A 24,843-nucleotide genomic window follows, 5' to 3' on the forward strand; every position below is an offset into this window, starting at 1 on the left:
AAAGGAAAAAAGGACCGTTTCATGGCCGTAATCCTGATATCTGACAAGTAGCTTAAATTCACTTACGAAGTAATCTTATAAAGTAAATAGCTTTGATCCGATGTGTTTAATTTAAAGCACTTGATGTTTTATTTATTCTTTTACTGTGAGGAACAGATTGCACTTTCTTTAATAAAGTCTAAGAAATAAGGGTTTCCAATCCCCACACAGAGGAAAATTCATACCAGTAATACAACTGTGAAAACTGATTTCCTTGAGCCTGTTCTTATGGAGAAGAAACAATTCCTGTGCCTTAGGAACTGACGCGAACATGTATTGAATTGCAATGCACCAAATACCTGGATGAATATTTTGAAAATTAACTCATGGGTGATTCAAGAAGTTGATAAGTCTCAGTCACAGCAACAGCAAAGAACAGATATGATGATAAAAATCATGGTCTGCCCTGGACAATTTATTAAGGGCCTCAGGAAAAAAAAAAAAAAAAAAGAAGAAAAAAAGACAAGAAGGAATCAGTTTGCAAAATATGATTGTTTTTGAAATGTTTGCCTAGCAACAGACCAACAAATGCTCCAACTATGTGATGATAAAATCATGGTCTGCCCTGGACAATTTATTAAGGGCCTCAGGAAAAAAAAAAAAAAAGAAAAAAAAAAAAAAAAAAAAAAAAGAAGAAAAAAAGACAAGAAGGAATCAGTTTGCAAAATATGATTGTTTTTGAAATGTTTGCCTAGCAACAGACCAACAAATGCTCCAACTATGGCTTTATTTCATATTCTTACAGCAATACCACACAGCGTTTCAACACAAGCCAGCTCTCAGTCTGAAATCCACCCTGGTGACCTCAGCTGCCCTGCTCTGATGCTTGGGCATCTCACAGCTCCAAGAAGGAATCAGTTTGCAAAATATGATTGTTTTTGAAATGTTTGCCTAGCAACAGACCAACAAATGCTCCAACTATGGCTTTATTTCATATTCTTACAGCAATACCACACAGCGTTTCAACACAAGCCAGCTCTCAGTCTGAAATCCACCCTGGTGACCTCAGCTGCCCTGCTCTGATGCTTGGGCATCTCACAGCTCCCACCACACACCCTTCCCAAGCCGTGGCCAATTGCAGTGCCGGCAGAGCAGAAAGTGCATCTGTTTCTGCTTTCCTACATTGCAACAACCTATTCCCCCCAATTGCTCTCACTTGGCATGAAGGAAGAAAACAACTTGATGTGCCAATTTCCTTCTCTCTGCTTCTGGTGTTGCACTGGTGTCGCCCACCTCTGCACACTCAGCGCCGCTTGAGCTCACTTTCCCAATACACTGTATGAGCTTGCCGATGGAGAAGTCAAAGTTAGGTGAAGTTGTTACAGCCTTTCTTGTTGGACACAGAAAAGAAATCAAAGCCCAGGTAAAATCTCTTCCCCAAGGAGCTCTGTTTACTTTTCCCATTGTCTCACACATGCCAGTCCCCAGGCTTTGGGAACACAGCTTTGCTTTTCAGAGCAGACTCAAAACTTTGGGTCCAACAGCAGAAAAAAATCAGGGAATTTAAACAAAGTCCACTGGAGCTGCTGGGAAAAGAAAGGCACCAGTCTCTCAGAAATTTAACCTGAAATAAGTTTCAGATCCATTTGTATCTCTGCTTTGCCATGGAGCTCAGATGTAAGAGCGGACAGAGTTGACAGCATAACCGGTGGCCATGCTGTGAGAAGCAGACAGTTGTGTGCATGGTGGAGAGGTATGGGATGGCACACCACTTCCCGACTTCTTATTTTACTGTTGAGATACGTACACCACTATTTTCAAAAAGGGGGTGGATTTAGGTGCCCCTGCTTCTCGCAGCTGCAAGACACTGCTCCGCAATGGTATTTTGCCTCTGAAGAAAACCACAGGCTCCCGGATTGCCTGCTAAGCTCTGCGCTCAGCGGGAGCTGTGAGACCCTGATGCTGCGGAGGCAATATCTTGGGAGAACGGCCAGGTCTCAGAGCTCCCACTGAGCTCTGAACTCCAAGGAAGCTGTGATCCAGCAGCCTACATCCAAAGACACCTCTCCTATCTACTTTCTTGTTTCCTTTGCCAGGAGAATAGCAAGTCTCGTGGTAGGCAGCAAAGCCCCAAGGATAGGGACAACTCATCCCTTAAGAACCAGGGTGTCTTGCCTTGGTGCCTCACTGCCCCATCTGTTAACGGGGTCAGTAGCACAACGCTATCTCACAAAAGTATGGTCTAGCCAGCAGTTTAAAGGCTGGATATTCTGGTGATGGACATATTAATGCATGTTAGATAAAGATGCCACTGGAGATGAATCACTGGCCAGAAGCATTTTGTGGGTCATCTCCAAATGTGCCCCATCAGCAGAGACGCGTGCCCAGGCAACGGCTGGCATGTCTGGAGTGAAAGCTCAGCAAGGAGGATGTGAGCATGAGCTTGTTGCATTAACTTACATACATACATACCCTCCTGAATCACATCTCGGTGACATTGTGAATTGGGCTGTGCTGGTCAGAGACACCCTCATACCTGGTACAACCTCACTATCCTGTAAATTAAGACAAATGCATATTATCTTCTGCTAATGTTGCCCTGGAATCTCTGGCAGAGGGATGAGGCAGACAGCCAGGCAGGTATAGCTTTAACTGGGCTCAGTTTTGAGGCAAAATGCATTAATTTAATCACTTTTCATTACAGGTTAATCAACATTGTGTCACTTCGCAATTTGGGCAGGCTTCGAGCACACACATAGGCAGGGCAGCTGACAGGTACCTGTTAAGCCTCAGCAGCTCTGCTGTATTGAGTAGTGCACCTGAGCGCTTATTTCAGCTGGAGATCTTTTGCCAGTGTAAATTTTGTCCACAGCAGGAGCACCAGCAAGCGCAATTAGACCAGCTAACCTTTAAAACACAGACAAGGCCAAGGCCACCCAGAAGCAATTTCGAAGCAAGAGGCTCAGCAGCTGTCCTTGGGTGGCCAAAAACTACTTTTATGAGCCCAGTTGCAGGGAGTTGGGACTGCAAATCGTCACCTCTGTTCTCTGGGTCTGGGTCCTGCAGACCTTGGTTCCATGGTAACTGGAACCAGATCTATGTACTTGCATCGTGGATGTAACCCTCATCATGCTAGCTCACACAATCGCATTTTTGACAAATTATCCAGAGTATATGAGATGGAATTTAGCCTGGCTTCATACTTTTATGCTAGCTTTGGCCTGGCTGTCAGAAACCAGACAATTCCTAATGTAGCATAACACTTGCCAATGCAGAGTTCAACCAGCTGCATTTTTTAGAACATTTTTGAGGTAGAAAAGTGACTTTACACCGGATCGTTTTGTTTTGCATCATGCTGCCATCATGTTTTGATCTAGTGCTAGGAACCCAAGAGCTGGATTTACCATACCACTGAATCATGGTCTTCATATCCCTATCACAAATCAGAGGCAGGGGGGTCACTGGATAATTAGTTGATGTCTGCAAAGCACCCTGAGGCCCACAGAGAAAAGCATGGCAGTAAGTGACAAGTGTTACTTACTATTCTCCGAGTTAACAGTCCTTTACTTTGCAGTATATCTTTGACCTTAGCTATCATACCCTTCCTACCTCCCCACTCCAAACCACAGAGGGTTACTTTACAGAATACATCTGTTTCCTGTTTCATAAATTGCAATTGCACATTTCCAACAGGCACTCTCATCTGAGATTTAGAGGAAAGCAATTTTATTTACGAGTAGTATGTGCTCCTGAACCTGTCTGGCTCCTTTGCATTGTACTGCCTGCTGAAAATGAAGAATAGCCAAATATAGTAGAAACTACTTTCCTGTTATTTGGAGAAGTTTGCATCATCCCCTTTTTCTCTTACTGCTATTAAAAGTAAATAGGTATCTGAGGTATTCTCATATATTGAACAGAAATAAATAATTTAAACAACACACAGAAAAGACATACAGCAATTACTTAAACTTGTCATAAATATTCCTTAATAAGTTATTATTAATATTGTTCTTGTTTGTCATGAGAACCTGTGGGCCAAGCAAGAGTATGTGCTGGCTTCACTACTTCACTGAAGTGAGGCCAGTGGGTAAAATCCTGGCCAAAAGATATTAGTGGTTAGAAGGCCCCAGTGACTTGGCTACAGGTTACATCACACATTTCTGCAGAAATCTCTCACAAGCATCGTCTTTCACCTATCTGGAAGCAAAATGAAACTTAAAAAACAAATACCCTTTATGTATACTGTTGTGTATTATGTCTTTAGAAACTTTGGGATGAGACTTGAGGCTGAACTATGCCAGTGTAACAAGTCACCACTGTTGTCTGCTGAGCCACAGCAATTTACTGTCCAGTGGGGAAGCAGCACGGTCCCATTCCTGGAGATTTTGGCCCAGTTCCTTTCCCTCCCAGGTGGGGAGGTTGTGAGCACACCCTGCCAGTATCTGCACCTCAGCTGATGAGTGGTAACATATTAAGCTGCTGAGAAACATTTGTGTGTCTGGGCTCATAAGCTGTCATACACTTAATGAGGTTACCCTCGACTGGAGAATCAGCCAACATGACGGGATCCAGGCAACACCTTCAGGATTTCTAACACACTGCACACCGAGGCAGGGGCTGCTCCCAGCAGGGTTAGAATATGCAATACAGCTATTCAGGTCCATCCAAGATGCTCTGGGACAAAGCCTGGCCATCCCACAGTTTAGGCTTTCTATCACCTTCTGCTAACACTTTGGATGCAGACTGGAAGCTCTCTCTCCTGTCATGATGGTAGCCAGTGAGGCTGAGAGAAATGCACTCATTTGACCGCTCCTCTCCCTCTGCCTTTTCTATACTCTGGTGCTGTTTAAAGGAGAGCTCCCTCCAAACAGCACAGCTCCTTGCTGTTACAAGTTAAGCAGCTTGAAACTGATGGGCCCAGCCATGTGCTTAGGGATAAACATTTGTGCAAATATTTGCAGATGTAGGACCCTAATCTAGAGAACAATGTCGATCCCAGATATCATTTTGTTTATGAGTGTCAGTCCTGGGCATTACCGAAAGCCCAAGAGAAAAGTCTGTGTTTCAAGATGCTTACAGTACCAATGTCTTATCCCACAGCCTATCTCAAGCAAGCAGCCTTTACTTGCCAGAGCAATCAGTATCTACTACACAACTAAAATCGCAGGCTGGCGTAGGATGGATACATTTTGCAAACAGAGTTGAAAGTTGGAAACGTGCAGACGTGCAAAAGTATTGGCACTTTGCAGACAAGAATTTGCAAATGCTTTGGCCAGCTCTAAGTCCATCCGCGCTAAAAGCTTGTGTGGACTGGCTGCGTATGGAAAGAGGAGAGAGAAAACAAAAGAATGGCTGCACAGGCCTGCTGTTGCTTGAGAAAGCGAAGTACCCGTCTCATTAGCTTCGTGCTCGTTACTTGGCATATTCCTTTCTCCTTGCTGATGCACCAAATGCAAACATCTCAATTGCTCACAGGCTCCATGTTGTGTTGATCTGCAGGGTATCAGCTGTCTGCTACAAGCTCTTGTCTCTCCAGTTCCTTCTTCTATCTCCTGACCTGCAACAAGGTCTTCCAAAAGAGTTGCTGCTGCCCGAATGTGGAATAGAAACCAAACCTCTGAACCTCAGGTGCACACTGCATATAAATCCTCCTTTTCCCCCTCCGGCAAGTCCGTGCAGCAGTTCCTCTTTGTGCCAAATAAAAGTTATGGCACCTTAGCTTTTAGGTTGGAAAATAGCAGCCTGGGCTTTCAGTTTGGCTTAAACCTCAGCATGCGGACCAATGTGATGGCCAGTATGCACAGCTTCATGCCAGAGTCTAATCTTTTTCGAGAGGTAATTTTAGCAGGCACTTTCCAGACTCAGAGTCACGGTGCTGCAACAGTGACAAACCCGTCAAGAGAAGGGAGAACTGGAGGGATGCCTGAATTACAGGCGATCGCCTGTTTTTTCCTGGGGCAGAAACCAGTGTTTGGGAGCTACAAAGTTGGCTTCATGTGTTTACAAGAAGATCTGCTGCGCATACAATTTGCTGATGTTTCCCAGGCAGCTTCGCAGACGTGAAGGGGATAAGGATAGGCCCCTCGAGACCCAACTCACTTATAAACAATGCTCATATTTGCAGTGGCTCTTTTCCTGTGAGATCTGAACCCAGCTCATCTAAAAGGTTTTCTGCAGAGAGTAAATCAATTAATGCCCTTAAACCATTGAGCATCATTTATCATATACCATGTTTCTGTAGTGAGAAGGTACACTGTGCCAACACTGTGATGCCCTCTTACGGCGACCTGCCAGCTTCCGAAGAAACTTTTGGACAAGATCTCTGCTAGATACATAGCTGTGAATGTGATTCTGTGACAGGCAATGCGCTCTTTTTCTTGGACCATCAGTTGATGTGGTGGTAATGATTTTGCAAGAGAATAATATTTTTATTTACCTCCTTTTTTCCTAAACAGAACAGGCTTCTTTATTGTTATTTCTTCTTTTTTTAGCCTAAATTTCCTCTCAAAGGAAGCTTTGATTCCCCTGTGTACACAGCCACAGTCACTGGTAGATGATGGAGGCTGGAGAACTGTAAAGATACGACTTTTATAGACTACTCAGATTTTAAGCTGTATTTCAAGAGGCCATACCAGATTTAGGGGGAAGGAAAGAGAAAGCATTGTGTCAGATCAGCATTAATTTCAAGAGAAGAAAGGGGGGAATCCTTATGCGTGTTTTGTCTACTACTATCAGGAAATGCAGCAGACATCTCTTCAGCATCATCTGCTGTCCTTATTTGTTCTCCTAGGTTGAGGCACACTGGAGAGAAAAGATTTTGCAGCCCCAGCAGAAATGTTTGTGAAATGTTTATCTGATCAGCTAAAGACTTTGAAGGCTTGCTTTGGGAAAGAGTTCTAACACTTCATAATTCAGATGCAACTGAGAGGCTTGGTGTCGCCTTTTTACAAGAGAGGCTTTTTTTTTTAGGACAGCAAATTGGTGTTTTGTACCAACAGCAAGAGTTAGGATGAAGTCAGGGTGCCACAGTTCACTGAATATTTTTTTTTTTTTTTTTTTTTTTTTTCTGGCCAAAGCTAGAGATGGGGTTACATGCTGTTTCACATTATCAAACATACTGTACTCTTCACTGCATAAGCCATCCCTGGAAGGGAAAAAAAACCCCAAACCCCAATTTTTCTGCTAACTGCAAAAACCATCTGCAAATGCACAGTGAGATGTGTGCTCTCTCTCCCTCTGCTCTGTATGGAAAGAAAACCTGATGCTAGCCCTTATTATTCTGTTCTACATCAAGAAGGAGACTGCACAGTAGGGAAAAAGCACTGCATGCATCTCTGTGCTAACAGTAAGAGTACTGGCTTTTCGACATGGAAAAAATGATGCGACTGTCAGAGACACATAAGCAGCTTGGGAAGAGCCAGTTTACTGACCTGCTCCAAAGCTTATCAAACTCCTGGGCAGCCAGGCTCTGCTTCCTGCTCTATTGCATGTGATAAGGGTGAAGCTTAAAGAAAGCACCCCCTGTTATCATCTTTGTACACTACCCAGCAACATCCTAACTTGAAGGTCAGGCTACCAGAAAGATATATGGAAAGGTTTTGGTGTGACTAGTCTCCAAGCTAGACAATTATGGCTCACATCAAGTAGAACTGTGTGGGTCAACACAGTCATGTTCTGTGGTCAGGGTTACATTTGCAACCGTATTGCCCAGTGTTTTCTCTACCTTGATTTCATGTGTTTCTAGCAGCCTGGCTACTTGATGCATTTCAATGGACAAACACTTCTGACTTTCCATATGATGCCCAGTGTGGACACTCAAGACATCTTAAATGGCAGCTGTACCGAGCTCCCTTTCTGACTACTGTTTCAGAAGTTTTCAGCTTTCTCCCCAAGCTAGATCTTTTATTACAACATTTCTCTTTGCCTGCAGGTGCTATGTATTCATTCATGTAATCTCAAAGACCACGAGCTCAGATGTATGTCAAGTCTGAATTTCCAGCTTCAAAGGAAAACAGAAAAAACCTCCATCAGAAAGGCTATAATATGCCCGCTCCTACTTCTGACCACTTGGAGAAATACCATTTTGTTATAACACATCATCTCACCGTACAATTCCTGAGCTGCATCAGATTCACTTTTAAAGTACATCTACCCTTTAGTCCATTTTTGTCCATACCCTGTTCTGAGCTCAGCATTGCAGTGGTGGGGCCATGCCAATACTTCAGGTAGTAGTTTAAAGCCAGCTCCTTTTAAAGCTACATACTGAAGTACTAGAACTGCAGTAGAGACTTAATCTAGGCTGAGTCCAACCTAGTAATGCCTGAACTGTCAGCAGAGAAATGCATACCAAGCATACTCAAGACTCATGGTAGGAAAGTCTTCCAAGAACGAGCGATGATCCCTGTAACTTCCATTAGCAATAACTTGCTTAAATGCAATTAATTCCTGTAACTCTCCTGATGATACCAGTTATCTCCTACAGATACTGCTGTAATCTCCTATAATCTTCTTCAACTGCAGAAAAAATTCTTTATAACTTTCATTTTCTGTATGGAGAACATTATAATTTCTGTTTTCTTACTTTCCAATGTCACAGAGTTGCTCTGAACCTTCTCCCAAGTCTCTTTCCCTTCACCTTGCTTTTTTCCCTCTTCTTTTTTTTTTTTTCCCTTCTTCCAGAAATGGGCTGTAATTTGATTGTATTGTTCCTGGTATTGCTTCATCTATGCAACTTTCATTGCTGAAGCAAACGGGACTGGAGCTTGAGCAATGTAAGCTAAGAGCAACAAATAAGATAACTGAGGCAGGAATGAGACAATATGATGCCTTGCTCTTGCGAAAGAGAAATATAAATTGCTGAGGTTTTAAACAAGCGCTTCCTGGTGGATCAAAACCACAACATTACAGGCAGCAGCAAAGGATGGTTTCAACATTTTCAGGGCTGTGGTGTTTAGGATTAGTTTAGCATATTTCGCTTTTGCCATGATTTTAAATCTTTCATATCGCCACAAGGCCATGAGCACTGTGTATTTTAATCTTTGCGCTTCCTCAAAGATATTGAAATATTTGAAACTTGTTGCACTCCATGGGATGCTTGAAAATATTCCTTCAAAAGGAAATTATAGTTGAGATATCATTTTTGTAGGTTCTACTAGCTACAAAGAAAATGTTTATTTTGATGTTTCCTTCCATGATTCCTTGAATGTACTGAGCGCTATAAATGTTTCTAGAAAAAAATACTGTTTATTTACAAGTTTTATTAGCACTGTACCAGATGACTAGATGTTAATGAGTAAAGGTTGGTGCAAATATTATTGACTATGACAATATCACATTTACATCCAAATGGGAAAAAAAAAAAACTATAAAAAGGCAAAAACATTCCGCCTTTAGGAGAATAAAATATAAATTGACAAATCAGGAAAACTATAACTTGAATGATGAGCTGAGGCACAGAGAAATGAAGGGACCTGCCCAAGGTCACCTGAGAAAGTCACACAGACCCAGATGATCCTACATTTCCTCATTCTTACTTTGACTTATGTCCAGGGTGAGAACTGTAGATATCTCACAGAGAAAACTTTGGCCCCTATTAGCTACTTCTAGAGCCATATCATTGTTCATGTCCCTTTTTTTGTGAGCCCCAATCCCAGCTGGGATTAATTTAGGACACGGTACAGCTGGACACTAAAGTACAATGCATATGGTGAGCTGACAACAATTAAATCCCACCCTAGATTTGACTCACTTAAAGTCAGCAAAATATGTTGTCAGGTGTCAGACCCATCTGCACTGATTTTCTTCGGCAATGTTTCAGGCTTCCTCCTGTATTCCTCTATTCCCGGTTTGTATTCAGGGAGATCTGGCTTGCAACTGAGGCAGAGGAATTCGCTTGATCCTACGTAGTAGGAAGAGGTACAAAAGAAGTATCTTCCTGGGGCAATGTCAGCAGAAGACTGACAGAGCTTAATATCAGAGAGTTTAGAAAATCTCAGGCTATACTAATTAATTAATTGCTTCTGTGGTAATAAATCCGATACAGGACATGCTGATAGGCTGTTCTTTTCTGATGAAAAGCCAGTAAAATGAGCACAGTCTGCATTTCTGATCTTTGGTTATATGTTTGCAGTGCCTGTCAGAAACACTATGGAAGAGGAGTGCCTTCTGATTTCTAGTTTTGTGCTTGGCTGTATCTGTCTCTGCTCCAAGATGTAACATGAGAATGAAACCTACACTGGCACTGCATTAGTTCAACGTTGCTTTTCCTTGTGAGCACGATGCAGAAATTAATATATTACTATGAACTTTCCAAATTCACTTACAATCTGGATCTCTGCTAAGCAGATCCCTACAGATAACTTCTGACAACCTAAGTTCTAAGTTTCCTAACAAAAAAGTACCAAGGAAATCCACAACCAAAATAATAAAAAAAAATTTCTAACTTCTATCCAGTTTTATTTATATTTATTTTATGTTTATGTATAAATATACATTGAGTTTTAGACATCAGTAAATATCATCAGTATGATTCATCTATCAGTACAATTTGCCATTCAATTTGAACTTCGAGTAAGTCTTTCTGTCCCGTACCGTGTATCCCTGTGTTTTGATTTTCTTCACTGCAAAGGTAAATAAATATAAATATTTCTACCCCTTTTGGAATAGGTAAATGTCTGAATGTGTAACACAGCTATGGAGAACGTGTTTGTCCTGTAAGGAGCAGCTTGGGAAGGAAATGGAGAACAACCCACTTGTGAGTGGGTGATTTGAACTCGAGTGAAATACAGCATCCTTTTCTTATCTATACCCCCTGCTGAATTCACTTTGGCTTAAACCACCCCCACAGAGGCTTCTCTGTGTGGAGAGGCTGAAGTCAGGGTTCAAACTCAGGCTAAAAGTGCAGTGGAAACTCACCCTGTGTCAAGGAACAGTTCAAAAACTTTTTCTGGTGTCTACATTTCTAAGATGTCAGAAGCTATCCCTATCCTGCTGAGGGGAAAAAAAAGTGTTTCTGATATTGCCAGTACTGGAGACCAAGCAGAAAATAATTTTTTCTGATGGAAGAAAAACACTTGGCTGCATTGTTTTCAGAGAAAATACTGTTCTCTGTTGTTGGGAGGGAAAAAGATAGTATTTTGGTCCACCATAGTGCTAGCCTGTTTCCTCTGGCCTCAAAGAAAGCTTTCCACAAAGTATTCTGATAGAGCTACAGGTAGAAGTATGAGCCTCATCTTCCTACATGGGCATCTCCGCACTGAGAATATCCCACACAGGATTAGCGAACTGCTTACCTTGCCTGCAAACAGAAAAGATACTCAAGACTTTCATTTCAAGCAGCTAATCACCACTGATTTGAGGAATCAGACCTTGCCTCATTTTTTCCATGCAGTGCACAGTTAGTCCCTGCCACTGAAGAACATGAGCCTGACAGCTTAGCAGGAACATAAAGAAATTATGGATGACAACTATATGCAGAGTTATCTAAATCAGAGGCACTTGGAAAAGTTATATATTTCAGGTTGAAGCTGACCTTTAACTACTGCAGGCTGAAATATTTTTCTGAAGCAGAATATCTTGAGAACTGGTTCATAAAGGGCTTTTTACACATTCCTCTGAAGCACTGAGCAACAGCCACTCTTGTAAACAAGAAACCAGCTACGTGAACTGTTGGTCTAATTTGGGCTTGCAACCCCCGTTTCTTAAAGGTTTCCGGTGTGTATAAATATATGCATATGCATATACACTTGTGTGTGTGCATAGTTTAGCAGAGAAAATGAAGGACAGATGCTTCTAAAGACTTATAGGCAATCAGGATATCATTACTAAGCTGTTACTATTCTCAGTTTTATTTGGATTTTACTTTAATCCTGAAGAATCCTGTAAAATATACCTTCCTGGAAAATATAATACGAAAGGATCCTATTGAAGCACCCGCTGTCCTTGCCAATGAGCTGTAAAAGAGGGAAAGACATTTGGAAACTAGTGTTCAGAGGCTGGGCAGGAGGACTGGAAACTTTGCAAAGATGCTGTTCTGTTGTTGTGTCCTGTTTATCTTCTTTTCCTCTTCTTGCTTAGCTGGCCAGTGGTTAAGAAGTATTTTGACTCTTGTGAGTCATACTTACCAGAAACATTTTGCTTTGGGCATTTCCTTGTTGCCACAATCCTGGTCCCCCTTCTTTCTGTCTTTCCCATTTTAAGTGGGAAAGGCACCAACTGCTATGTGGAAATATTACATGTTCTTGTATGAAGAGCACTGCATTGGTCATGTCCAAATCTTTCCGTTACAGCAATCCAGGAACAACTGCAAATAACATTTGTGATCAGAATAGGACCCATATGATGAGCCACTGATGTCTGAGAGGTTCCTGTCTATGGCTTAAGCAGCACCCAATTCATGGGAAGGGGGTGGTTAAAAAGTGGGAGAAAACAACATTTGGCTCTGGTCCAGACTCATATCTGTACTGGAATTGTGGAAGAAAAAAATAAAAATTTTCCAGAAACACCACATGGGAAAACACCCATTGTTTCCTCCAATCTTCTCTGTTATCCTATGGGGTAGTGCAGTTTGGTTATGAGAGGAACTCTCACCACGTACAAGCAGCTGCTCTAGAGGTTTCTAAGAGGGTGCAAATCAGCGTAATCATGCTTCCAGTGAAGTGTTGTGGAGTGGGAAGCGAATGGCCACTGTCTCTGCACTGTGCGACCTCCTTGAGCAGGGTGTGCCCTACCTCTTGCTTCAGGTGCTGACATCAGTGGAAAGTCCCTCAGGACTTCCAAGTTACAGTGAATCACAGTCCCTTTTCAATTTTGAATCACAAGAAAACAACTTCAGTATGAAGGAGTTATCTTCAGGCCTGCTCTTTACAGGAGGTTCAGAGACCCCCAGTCCTATCTGATGAAAGTCATAGGCCTGCACCAACCATCAGAGAAGAGGCACCAGCTCACAGCTGGTGGCAGCCATGGCCAAAATAGCTAGCAAAGCTTTCATGCCTACCTTTGCCCTCTCCTGGATGCATGATGAAAAGTGTGGCATTCCTCCAGACAGGCAAGTCTTTCAGTTTCAGGTTTTGGTCATAAGCAAGGTTTTCTCATTTCTGTTATTCAATACCAAGAATTGCATTATAGTCAATGGAGATCCACCAAATAGCCATGGTGAGAACAGCCTCAAGTAAGCTCTGATCCACCAATATAAACATTTTGTCAGATACCCTGACTATCTGAGAAGTTCTGAAATTCAGAGTGATTACCTAGCTCAGAAATGGGTGAACCCTCAGCAGCCATCCCCTAAGTTTCTACAATGTTCATCATCATCCTTCTCAGTACCATATCCTTAACCAAGGGCAAGCACATCCTTCTTTATGTCTACTGTTTGCCAGCGTTACAGCTGAGCGGACCCCAAACATTGCTGAGGAAGGAGCCCCTCCCTGTCCTCAACATTGCTCATTTTTTAACATATGTGTAAGTGAAGGCTGATGTCTTGAAGGTCACTCTACAGGGTCTAGCAGACAGCCAGCAACCTTCAAAGAATATCTGGAACCACAGTGCAAGTGGAAAGTATTAATAAGCACATGTCGCAAATCCACATGACTCCACCCAGAAACTCAGTGGGGTTATCCTTCCTTTCTCCAACAGCCTACCTGAGCCTCTGAGCTACAGTGACTATTGGAAAGAGCTGGAAGTCTGGATCATAACCGCTGCTTTTTGCAGGGCACGTTGTAATTTATAATAATATGGTACAAACCCGACCCTTTCCATGGCTTCTGATTCCTCTAATAACTTGTCTCTCACCCTGACCATGCAATCATGTTTCACCTGTTGTGCTGCCAGTGCTCTGACTGCTCAGATTGCCTAGCTGCTCCAGTAAGATCCTAAAGATTTCTGGCCCTCAGAGGCTTATCTTGGTCCACAGAGTCCAGCAGAGGACCTCTGCACCAGAAATTTTCCTATTTTTGCTCAATGATCTCGTGCTGAATATCCATCCTCCTACCTCCTGAAATTAATAAAGAAAGCATTCCCGCGTTATTCCTTTCCTATCTATCAGCAGTCGATCTAAGCCACACAGATCTGTTCTCATCCTCATTTTAATTTGTCTGGACCAGGACATGAAGTTCAGACCTCTATTCAGACTTGACTCTGGCATATTTAACTTCACATCTGATTTAACCCTCAGATTTTCCAGAAGGAGCCCAGATGAGATTTTTCAACTATGGACCATTCACAGCTTAGGTCAGTGGACCAACTCACACCCATTTAAACACTGAGATACGCAACAACATTTCCAAGACAAACTCAGCATGCTGTACTTTGACACCCAGCTGAAGCCAGACTTGGTTTAAAAGACAATAATTCTCACCCAGGAGGGCTGGGTGCATTTCCCTGTTAGAATAAGAAAAAAGTTTTTGTAACACTCAGTGGCCTCACACCTGGCTTGAGTGTATGAGTCTGGTTTAAGTCCTGGACTCAGTCCCTGGCCATCTTTGGTAAAAATTTAAACCAAACCTCAGGCTGTTCTAATTTATGCTAAGAGTCAGGATGAATGCCAAGCCAACTCACGATGCAGAGATTCAAAAAGTGACTGAAAGTCACATTCTCTCCTTTATTCTTGTAACGATGAATCCATTGCTGCAGATCTGAGCTACAGAATGAATACTGCAGGAAGCCAGCAGAAAGTGAAATCATCTTGTGACATGCCTTAATTACTTACCTGCAGTTTCAACAACATGCCTAGCAACAGTTTAAACTTTGGGGTGGAAATCTGTAAACTTGACTACTTCAGCTAAAACTAAAATCATTGCTCTCAGGGAAACTTCTGCAGTGCAGAACCTCTGGTTTGGCTGATGACCATCATTTCCCGTTACCTTCTGTAAGCCAAGTGCCTCCCGTGGTACATCAGTGCCCTACCACAAGAAAAGACATGACAGGAAGGCATCCTGGGAAATGCTGCACAGCTGAGGAAGCTCAGTGCTATGAGGCATCTGTGCTAGAGCTCCAATGAATTAGCACAGCATCATTTTCAGATCAAAAACCTGTGCTTTGGGGTGCAAACCAGAAACATTTCTGGATTTCTTGAGTGCTCATCTTAAAGGTAAAAGTTTTCCATAGATATTTTTCCATAGTTCACAATCTTTTCATTAAAAAAGCAACATTTACTTTTTAAAAAGCCTGATTCCTTGGCAAAAAAGCTAATTGGCCAGAGCATTTCTGATCAACTACACATATGCTACAAAGTTATCTGAGTTATCACTGAAGGATCCTTAGCAGCGGATGAAAACTGATGTTCCACCTCAGCTAAGCAAATGATGTTTTGGGGAGGTGCAAGGCATAATGCAAAGCAAAAGGAAAGTGGAGGGAATGAATCGCTGGTCTGTGGGCTGTTTATCAGCTCTACTCTCACTTTTCTCATGCAGCTCTGTGGGAGGCATTTCTGTGGGACGTGATAATAAAAACTGGGATGTTCTTCACCCAAATTTTTTCATGCTTTCTTTGCTTTTGCTGTAGATCCCAGAGACCGGATGTCTCATATTAAAGAAAGAATAACTTACTTAACTTCTCTTTGGGGACATATTTGGGGAAGGAAGGGAGAAAGAGTTTATTCTTCTTGAAATGAGAGATAAATTGACACACGGTGGATAAATGGCAGGCAGAGGCCACGCATGTTGTTGATAGAAAAGAGGGTAACCCTGAACAGCGAGGCTGATCACCACAGGAGCTGAAGGTATTTTCTGAAAATAACTTTAATCAGGACAAGCTTCTCTGTAATGCCTACAACAAGGTATCTACACTTAGAAATTCCCCTCAAACAGCTCCCACTTGACACCTACTATTGAAATATGCTCTCAGCTTACCTAGCCAATTAATGAGATTTTTATATACCTATCTTTTACATTTCCTCTGAGAGTATTGAATCGAAACACATCCCATGTGCTGCAGTCCATGGTGAGGAGAGCTGGAGAGCAACGCTACCTTGACCCTACCCGTAGTACAGCTAGCCACCATGCAGATGGGAACTGGAAAATTGCACTTCACCTCGTTGCCCTGTGGCTCCTACCTATCCTAGGCTTCAGGCAGCTTCTGCATCACCCAGCTCTGGTATGCATGAGCACAAACACCCAGCCTGCCCAAGCCCCATGGAACTCCTTTGGCCATCCTATACCTAAGAGTGACCTGAGCATTTGGTCACTGTGAGGACCTTTGTCTCACAGGGGATCCTTCCCACCTTCTGCATTTGGGCAGACCCTGCTCCAGCCCAGCCTTGCATCAAGTGGGGTAAGGCTGTAAGGGATGACATAACTTCTTCTATGCGGCTGCCTCAGCTCTGACAGCAATGAATGACGGCAGTGTGCTGTTGTGCCTGCTGATTACAGACAACGTTAGTCATCCTCCCACTGTTATTTGGGCTTCTGTGTCTGGCTGGGTTCATCTGCTAGTCCTTGTAACACACTGACAACATAAGCCATCTCCTCGCTCAACGAACCCCTATGCTTAGGGGATTGGGGTCCCAATCCCCTATTTGAGCTTCTCACTGGTACTTTGTGCAAATGTCATCATTCACGAAAGAAGCTGCACTCAGTAAATCATTCCCTTGACAGTGCTTTGAGAATGGGATACGGACATCACTTATCTCCACTGGACTGGAGATCAGCTGGGGCACTGAGATCACTCCCCACAAATCCCAGAGAAGCACAGCAGAGGTGTTTAGTCCACAGCACATCCATTCCACACTTGCCGCAACCATAAGACAGACCTAACAAAATAAGGCTGTTAGCAGAAAATACCAAAACCCTCAAAAACTGTAATATGTTACTGGAAGGGAGTGAACGACCGCAGGCGTTTTTGTGTCCTGAGGTCTTGCAATGCTAGAGAACTGGCATGTCCTTAAGAAACAGACTACAGCTCATTTCTGCCAATGCAGAGACAAGGACACTTCAGTGTCAGGTGGCACCAACACATGGTAAAGCAAACAGAGATTGTTGCAGTGTCTCCAGCTACAGATGTGTAGAACAGCTGAAGGACCACCACGTGTTCCTCAACTCTTCCGAGCTTCCTTCAGTCTTCTCACTTTTATGTCCTCTATCCACCAAGAGTCTTAATGGAGCTCATTTCCTCCATCTTTCCTAGAGCTATAAAGTGGCAGCTACCCTGTTAGGATTTATTAGCTCCCACTGGGAGAGAGGAACAGAGATTCACATGAGTCATTAAGTTTAAGTCCTGCCAGCAGGATGACCATCAAAAATGATATTTTAGAAGGGTTTTCATTGGCACTGCTTACCCAGTTAAATACTTACAGCATAATTACTAAGGGAAAAAGGATGCTTTCAGAAAAAAAACACAAAAAATACTCCACAGAACCCAAACAAACTACATATATTTCTGCAAATTATTTATGGTGGAATTGGCTGGTCTGCTCAAACAAGTTACAAGGATCAGGTCATCTGTGTCCACAAAAGCAAGATCCTGCCCACAAACTTGATTTTAATTTAAGGGTGAGCAACAGAAAGAACTACTGTCTGCTGCAGAGGTCATTAGTATAAAAATAGACCTGGTCAGAAATTCTTCTCGGAATATCTTTTTCTTTTGTGTGGCATAAAAGGACAAACTCAAAAGGATGCTTGGGCTCAAGCTTGCTTTTTACTTTCAGTCAATGCTAGGAAACCCGAAACTTTTAGCCAAAAAGCATTCATCTGAATGTTTTTTTTTTTCTTTCTGGTATTTTGACTAGATTTAATGAAAATATATCATAACTGTAGATAATTATTAGCAAAAATCACCAGCATCAAGCTCTTTAAATCTTTCATTCTCTCCCCTCAACAGAATTTTCTCGTCCTACAATTTCGGTATTACCACCATAATTAGCCCAGCTTCCCTGTACTGTAACTCGGATTATCCGGCTGCCTCTGCACTGACTCACAGGGAAGCTGTGGACAGCAACTTACAGACAATACTTTCCATCTGTCCATAATGTCCCTGTCACTGAACATGACATAACAATGTTGCAGCACAATGACATGTACGTGCTATACCTGTGAGGTGAGGTGAGCTGGTCAGATCAACATGTGGCTGCCTTGTCACACTGCTCTCCTTGTGTTTGAGAGTGCACTTATTTCTCTGCCTAGTCCTCTAGCGAGGCTCCTTCTCCCTCTCTCGCACTATTCAATCCCTTCTTACCAGCTTAGCAAAGGCTACTGACACAATGATGGGGACTAAGGAATGAGTTTCAGCACCTGAGCCCACTGCTACTGTACAGCATGCAGCTAGAAACCATCCTGGCTATACAAGCACTGCTTTGTAACATACAGAAATACAAGTTCCTTGGAATTTGGCTCAGCCAGAACCATCAGCTCCTGATGACCATCTAAGTGATCCCACCAGGGCAACAGGAGGAATTGATTGTATTGAGAAAACATGCTATAATTAGAAATGGGTTAAAAACAGATGGACAGACCTCATCACTTGTTTTTTGTTTCCTTTTGCAAAACCAATACCAAGAACGGTTTGGCTGCAGGCCTTATTTCTGAGCTCATAATATTCATGGGTGGATCTGGGGATCGAAGAAATGGTTTCTGTCAAAAGCTGTTGGCAGAAAAAGAGCAAACTATTATCCATTTCAGCATGCTCCCACATTTGTATAGCTGAACCCACTCTGACCATCACCACATCTGTCATTATGGGTTTGGAAATTAAATGACTGAATCTGTGAAGTTGCTTTGCTGTACTTCAGTGCTGGAGTATCCCCTCCATATTCAGACTGGGGTCTGCAGAAGATGCACCCGTTCCTCAGCCAAGGCTCATCAGCCTTCTAAGGTGTTCATAGAGTGGCCCAGTGCAAACTAATATTGTAGACTGTAGAGTCTGCTCGGGTATGAACAAGGGGCTTTGGTCATGCAGGAGAGAGTCCCTACCTATTCAGATAGCTCCCCAAGCCCCAGAGCATGTAGCTTATAGATACTGTAACATCTCTGGAGAGGGATACTGCCAGAAACACCTAATTTCCCAGAAGTGAGACAGGACAACAGAAAAAAAAATCTAGGGGCAGCGCTAATTCCCCTTCTGTCTCCCTCTCTCCTTCGTCCCACTCACATCTGTGCAAGTCCACATGTACATGAGTATCTGACCAAAGCCTTGACAAGTGTTACCCAAAGGTAATACTACTAAGTTCAGTGGTATTGTTTGAGCCGCAGCTACGTGACCTGACAATTGCCTAAGCCCCTGTATTTTAGGAGCCTAATAAGTCTCTAGTTAACATGGAATAAGACAGACTACATCTGCATCAACACACTGCTTTATAAAGTATTAATCAGTAGAAAGCCTCATTATTTTCAGTGTATTAACTTCTACGGAAAATAACTTCTCAGCTGTTTGTCATTTTACCATTCCAGTATCAAGTGATGGAATATTATTACTAAATGTGTTTCCTCAGGCCTTATCACTCTCACATTCCATCAGCTGCCTTTTTTAATAGATTCTTCATTTGTAAGGAAACATTAAAGCCTTACTGCACAAAAGGCCTCATTCTTAGTCATTTGTTGCTCTTCCCAAGCATTAATGTTCTCCAGCTAAAGGATTTTCTGCTCCCTACCACGCACCACACAGACTAGTCTACAGACAGAAATATTTTATCAGAACAGCTACTGCTGCAGAGAAGTAGCAGCGCAAACCTCTGTACATATTTCAGTCATCAAGACTGAATCTAGATCTGTGGGGACCATGCCTGCATATGAGAAGGTATTTAAGCCCCTGAGCCAATCATTCCTACGTGGTCCTTCCAGCCAGGGTGTGAATTTGTGCCAAACGAAGCGATTTGCCATCCTACACCCTGTCCACAGCATTGCAGCAAACTAACTTACTTTGCACGGATGTCTGAACAGGCTATTGTAGGATCACTAGCTTCGGCAAAGATGGGAGATCCACTGCCAATTAACTTCCCTTTGTATGAAGCAAAGTGTTTCAATCTTGCAGGACATAGAGGGCTGAAACTCAAAATACATTTTACTTGGTTTCTAGAACTAATAGCAACTATATTGTGACTATTCAATAACAATTGTAATTGTTACAATTGTAACTATAGCAAGCAGTCTTCAGCTCTTCTCTCCTCCCGTTTAATCAGCAGAGTTGTGCTATTAATGGTGTTAGACCAATTGTTTGCAATTCAGCCAGAGTTATACTGATTTTTACTAACCAAGGATGTGATCTAATACCTCTGAATTCCTCTGCTTGCTCAAGCAAAGCTACAAAGCCTTTGCTGTGATTCTGCCAGCTTTCATCGGCTAAGTTGGTCAAGCCTGAACTCTTCCTGGATGGGAGTTTTCCAAGAAAAATCCAGTGACAAGCCAGCCCTCCAGCACAGTGTTCATGGGCACTGTGCTGTCAGAGGAGCCATATTTCAGATGTGGTCATACCCAGGCATGGAGTCAGGACTGACTCAAAGGGAAGAATACCACCCCCTGAATCACCAGCACAGCTTCCTGCAAACCTTGAGGTTTCCTGGCCATACATCAGAAGAGGTTTCTGTTCCTTTTGACATTTTTGTTTACCCTCAGTAATTTTCCACTATGCCAGACTTACGTGGATTTTTCTCGTTGGAGCAAGACAGACAGTGACCCAATCAGTTTACTTGGTTTATGATATGCCAAAGACCTAACATCGTACCACCACACCTTCATGTGAGGGGCTGTGGCTTTGCTGCAGCTCTGCTCAGCTATGCCAACATGGGCACTCTCACCAAAAGTCTCACATGGGAGCTTGGTCCCCCTGACTGATCTTCTCTAGAGCTTCTCCAAGGTTACTGAGAGGAAAAAGAAGGAAAAAAGGGAAAACGCAGAGGGAAAAGAAACAAAACCACAATTCCCAACTACTTATTTCCTCCAGAGCCTGTGCCTGGCCCAGCAATATTCACCAGCAGGTTCCTGTGGAGCAAAAGCTCTGCATCCAGCCTGCCACATTGCCAGAAACACTGTACAAGATCAAAAGCAAGGCTTCCTCAACCTAGACCTTCACAGGGAGCTCAGGTACAGATCTGTGCTTTCTCCGGGATTACTCTCCAGTTCAGTGCTGGGCTTTACAGCTCTGTGCTTGTGGGTGGCATGAAATTGCATCAGTTGATAATAGCGCTCTTTCACTCTTCCCTGTGATAGAGGAACAACTTTCTGACAAATTGCTGAGACTGAGGGTTTGAAATGTACCTGCTGAGGCCAAGCACAGGCCCAGTGGCAAGAAGCTGTACTCTCTGGCTCTTTGCCAAGGTCTTCTTTTGCAGCTTCTTTCCACTACAGTTTAATAAAATACCTTCCCCACATCAAAAAAACCAATGAAGATACTCAAAACCTGACTGGACATGGTCATAGATGACCTGCTATAGCCAACACTCTTTGAGCAGGGGGTTTGGCCTAGATGATCTCCAGAAGACCCTTCCAACACCATGATTCTGATTTTCTTAAGCACACAAACCAATTGACACTTGATGACAAAGAGAGAGAGAAGTATGAGATCTTCCTCTCATCATATTTCATCCTGGAAATGAACATACATAGGTAAACATTGTTTTTCCCTTGCCCTGGGAAAATAGTTGATATCTCTTTTGAGGTTCTGGACTTTTTGGTGGGTTGTTGTCAGGGGACTCAGGAGAGGGGGAGGTGCTTATAATTGAGGAAAAATATGTAGGCTTTCATAAATTCAGATTATGAAGGAATCTGCTTTCATTCATTGCGCTCCCTGTTGTTCTTTTCCATTCAATGCGAGGCTGCAATGGCCCCAGAGGCCCAGAAGCCTAATAGCATTCAGAGAAGGTCCTGAAGAGACATAAAATCCCTCCAGAAGCCTGAATCTGAGATCAAAAAGCCCACACATCTTTCTACACGTGCCCTGGACTTCATAATTATGTTCAAGGGAATAAACTAATCTCCTTTGTTAATCTCCTTTACCTGAAACCGATGCTTCCCCTGACCACACAGTTGGAATACAGGTTCCAACCTTTATTACAGGACATAGTTTTGAGCTCAAATCTGTTGGGCTTCTAGGAGTCTGGCTATTTACTCAAGGCTGTGCAAATTCCTCTCACCCGGAGGCCAGTAACAGAGGCCTCTTTAGCCAGACTCTAATGCTGGATGTTTATGACTCAAGGCTGACTCATCAAGTCTCTTGCCTCTCCTGATGCTGCAAGACCATTTACGTGTGACCTGACTATGCTGTCCTATTTGTCCTCTTCTTGCTGCAAGAACAGGGATGGAGGGAGACACCTTGTCTGCATCTAGCTAGGGAAGGACTGGCTTTCAGAGAAACACAAAAGCAGCAATTTCTAGGTGTCCTAACTTCAGGGAGGAAGCATAGAGGGGTCAAAATCAGAAACTCTGTCTGATCTGCACAGTGCCTGAGAGAGAACACCAGCTGGCTAGCCAGCCCTACGAAAGGGTCACAGTGAAATACTCACAGTATAGCTAATAAAGCAGGGAAGCATTTAGGAGGGGGAAAAGTGGAAATTAGATGGGAGGGCACCTTAACAGAAAAGTTCCCAGCCTTGATAAGGACTCAAAAGAAAAGCAAACACAATGTTTTTGAATCTGTTGGCCTATCCTGTGTGCTTACTATTGGAAAACGCTATACCAAATAAAGGAAAAAGCGACAGCGCAAGCAGAGGCAAGGGAATGACAAAAGGCGATTGTCCTAAAGCTAGAAAAGGAGGAGAGTTTCTTACTGTGGAAATCTAGACTTCCCAAGAGAATTCCTCTGCTGATTTTTAGAAGTAGATCCTTTCACTAAATATTTTGTTAAGGAAGGCGTGCCTTCACAGATGCCTTTAGTTAGCTTAAAAGAACACACACTAGCAAACCTGTTGTGTTTCTCAAGCTGTCTAAAAATACTTCTTGGAAAGGAGTAGAAGCACACTGACATGGCTTTAATTAAAGTGATCACCTGGTAAGGTAGACAGTAAATCTGGTCTGCTGGCCAGCTGAACTGTTCCCATGTTGGAGAGCTCTATAAGCCTAGGTCATATTTAATCAGGAAACCATTTTCCTTTCGTGCTATTTCTTACTGCATTTACTTACTACAAAAGATACTGCAGCCAACTTTCGCATGCTTCAGCTCTTCCTCAGCTCAGTGAGAGTTTTGCTCAAGTCAGAAGAAATTCGTGGATTCGTATATTTTGCTAAGGCCAGAAGGGACCCCTTTTCTCATACATCTTCACCTCTTCCATCACCCAGGACAGTGAGCCTCTGTAATAACTTCTCCGTGGGTGGGAAGTACCTTTTTTTCTACCTAAGTCACCACTAACAAGCCCAATAGCTTGTGACTGACTTGGGATGTATTTTTCAAGAACACATTCTTGAACTAAGGGAGGAACATGAACGCTGATGTAAATGGTTGTACTTGAACATTCATGTTTCTTCTGCAACCTTTCTGCTCCGTCTCTTTGTTTTAACAGCAAAATAATGTGATTATTACCAACAAAATGGTATTTGATGTCATCAGTGCAGAAGAAATGCAACAACATGATTCCTCTTCCCTGTTATCACCGTGCAAAATTCACAGATCATTCAGATAAAGAGGCAGACTCAGATTCCTCTTCAAATGGTTAGCTCTACTTTACCTGGATTTTCTGAAGAGACTTCTGCATACAAGTATCAGCTTGGCTGGTTTGTGATTTTTTTTTCTTGCACCCGATGCCTGCTCAGCTAGCATCAACCTGATGCACTTTTGATGAAAAAAAAAAATGCCCTCCATTTGCTCCTTCCAGTGGACAGTGACCCAAGACATTTATTAGACTCAGGTGCTTGTCTGGTTTTCCTTGGTCATAAACTCCTGAGAATGGTCAGAAATGTTTCCTACTACTTCACCAACCTCCACACAGGTCTCCACATCTGCACAGAAATCCTGGAGAGAGGGAAGGAGAGCACTGGGGCAGATGCTCGTACACAAGCACACCCACGTGAAGATGGGAAGTGGAGCTCTGTGCTTGAAGAGGGAGCCTCGGCAGCTCACACTTCTGGCAGCAACAGAGCACATCGCTTCTGTGGCTTACCTGGCCCTGCCATCAAAGCTAAACCTTCTCAAAGAGCTGGCAAGGCAGGGAGTCATTCAGCGGCTGCTGGGGAGATTGACCTCCATAGCAAAGGTGCTCTCCCCTCCCTGACCACAGTTTGATCATGACACCCAGAGAGACCTCTCCCTATCCAATCACGCCCATTATGCTTCCAGACATTACTATATTCAAAAGGAAAATTAATAGATTCTCCTACTTTTTACTCCTTGCGTAAAACACAAATATGTAGAAGACGAGCAGGTATAAAGTTACTCATGGAAAAACAAAATCACTGCTGGAAAACAGTAACACAGATATGGGGGACCCTTAGACAACCACAGCTGTACCCACAGACCCTCACAATGTTGTGCAAGAGAAATGTGCCCAAATAACGGAGGCAGCTGCCCTTAATCCCTTTGTGTTTCTGGCTAAGCCAGGGTCTCCCTGGGGCTGGTGCCATCCCCGTGCAAGGCACAGCAGAGCCATGTCCTGTGATGGGACTCCTGGGCTGGGCAGCAGTTCCAATTAAAAACACTTGCCTGGGTGGCAGTGGTGTCTGGGCATCTCTCAAACTGTGTTGATTTATTCTTCTCACAGCTCTGCAAGGTGAGAAGACGCTGTTGTCTGCATGTTCTGCACAGGAAAATTCAGGCATAGAAAGGTCACCGAGTAGCTTTGTACATCCCAGACAAGACACTTCAGCAGGAGGACTAGAACGCAATCTGGCCGCTGTCGTTAAGATGCGGGGCTGTCACCGAGGATGAGGAAAAGGCTGAGGTACTTAATCATAGAATCATAGATCATAGAAGGTTGGAAAAGACCTCTAAGATCATCGAGTCCAACCGTCGACC

Source organism: Aptenodytes forsteri, unplaced genomic scaffold (assembly GCF_000699145.1).
Source record: "Aptenodytes forsteri isolate BGI_AS27 unplaced genomic scaffold, ASM69914v1 Scaffold264, whole genome shotgun sequence".
NCBI lineage: Eukaryota > Metazoa > Chordata > Aves > Sphenisciformes > Spheniscidae > Aptenodytes > Aptenodytes forsteri.